Source organism: Micropterus dolomieu, linkage group LG02 (genome assembly GCF_021292245.1).
Source record: "Micropterus dolomieu isolate WLL.071019.BEF.003 ecotype Adirondacks linkage group LG02, ASM2129224v1, whole genome shotgun sequence".
NCBI classification, from domain to species: domain Eukaryota; kingdom Metazoa; phylum Chordata; class Actinopteri; order Centrarchiformes; family Centrarchidae; genus Micropterus; species Micropterus dolomieu.
This window is the reverse complement of record NC_060151.1, coordinates 4,380,041-4,382,330: the sequence shown is the minus strand read 5'-3', so window position 1 is coordinate 4,382,330 and position 2,290 is coordinate 4,380,041.

The following is a 2,290-nucleotide window of genomic DNA, read 5'->3' as shown; positions in this document are numbered from 1 at the left end:
GATTTCTAATCCAGTAATGTAAAAAATATAAAGAGAGATAAATGGTAACAATAATTACATGTAATAATAGTTAAAAAGTGGAAATTGTAACATTAATGAAAGGGTTAATTTGGTAAAACAGTACAAGAAAAAGGCCACTAGATGGCAGTAGAGGATAGGAAATCCACCAAAGGGGAGGAGTGGTCAGCGAACACCATAGGTGGAGTTAAGGTGTAACGCCCACCTGGAAGGAGGAGATAAGGAGGAGTTAAGATGTAACGCCCACCTGAAAGGAGGGACAAGGTGGAGCTTATGGTGAATATAAGGCGATGTTCGCTGACCACCAACTCGGTTCTATCCTGAGGCCTGCAGGGATGTTGCTCGGGTTTATCGGTCCTTTATTGGAATAAACTCTTTTGCACCGACTCTTGACCGTCTCCAGTGAAGTTTTTGACTACGCCGTCTTTTGACTAAAGAAGAAATCTAATAGAGTAATTTTATTGAGTTTATTACGTTGGTTAGGGTAGGGACCAGGTCTTTTACTGGCCCGGCCGGTCCTTATTTCCGACCCGACACCGTGGCGCAGAGACGCGCTCTCACAGCTGAACGGAGCCATCCTACACTTCCCAGTGATAGGTCAGCGTTTGTGGGCTTGGCCCCTGAACGGGAGCGCCTTGAAAGATTAGGATTGTCCCCTAATGTGGTGCGCACCATCCAAGGCGCTAGGGCTCCCTCCACTACTGCTTCTTATAGAGCAAAGTGGTCCGCTTTTCAGCACTGGTGTGTGGAAAGAGACACGGACCCCGTCTCGTGTCCCTTATCTCTTGTTCTGTCCTTCCTCCAGCTGCTGGTGGACAGAAATCTGGCTTTATCCACGGTCAAATCATACGTGGCGGCCATCTTTTCCTGCCACGAGGGCTTTGGAGAGAGATTGTTTTTTGCTCACCCGCTGGTTAAGCGTTTTTAAGGGGAGTGAGAAGACAGCGGCCTGTCACGCGCCCCTTGGCGCCACAGTGGGATTTACCGCTTGTGCTGCGCGCTCTGAGCAATCCCCCATTTGAGCCACTGCCGTAAACTTCCCTCAGACTGCTGTCTTTGAAGACAGCCCTCCTTTTGGCACTGACCTGAGGGTGAGCGATCAGTGCGCTTTCTCAGTCGCTCCATCTTGTCTCGCTATCAGAGCTGATGGGAGCTCAGCCACCTTGAGGCCGAACCCAGCATTCATGCCCAAGGTTATAACTAGCTCCTTCAGGTCACGGATTATTTCCCTGGAAGGTTTTTTCCCCTCCACCTCATCGACACGAGGCGGAGGAAGCATCTCCTCGTCTCTGCCCGGTGCGCGCGTTGTCTCATTACGTACAGCGCACGGCTGCCCTCAGAAAAACTCAACAGCATTTTTTTCATTACAGAGAGCATTCGCGAGGCAAGTCTCTGTCAAAACAACGTTTGGCTCATTGGCTGTGTGAGGCCATCTCACAGGTGTACGTTGCGGCTGGGCAGGACCCCCCACCCGGCATCCGTGCGCACTCGACAAGAGCCGTGTCTTCCTCCCCAGCGTTGTTCAGCGGGATGGCTGTGATATTTGCACAGTGGCATCATGGGCTTCACCCTGCCCCTTTATCCGCTTCTATTTACGTGATGCATCGGGGTTTTCCCTATCGCACTCGGTACTGAATGTTCTGGAGACCAGGCGCGACGCTGCTGGCTCGGGGCACATTACGCACACGTAGCCTTCCCTGTAAAGGAGCTGGTAAAGCCTCCTCTTGCCATGGGCTGTTTGGGCTCTCCTTGGTCTTAGTTGCGCTCCAGTTGGACTGCCACAATGCGTAACAGCCGTCCTTACTGTTCCCTCAACATAAACTGCAGTGTGCGTCTGTGTGTGCTTGTACTCTGGGCGCTCTCGCGCGCCATGAGTTTTTTCCACACACATCACGCTCATGCCTGCTCGTTTTTGGGACTGGTTACTGGTATCCCCTCACTGCAGCAGGTGTAAGGCATCCGAGTGATAGCAATCGTCGTGTATCACAGTTTCCGTAGTGTAATGGATTAGACACTCGCTTTCCATACTGAAGGTTCCTGGTTTGACACCAGATGGAAATGATGACCCATATTTTGGTCTCTTATCATGCATTATGTGATTAGGGTACTGTAAGCTGGTGTGTTAATGCTTATGACCGCTGGTGGTCCAGTGGGCATTGACTACATCTGGCTTCGCCCTTATCCCAATAGCGACAGCTCTTAGAGGGCGAAGCCTATACGAAATAGAACGTTGGTTACGTATTGTAACCCCAGATTCTATGAGTATAGGCGT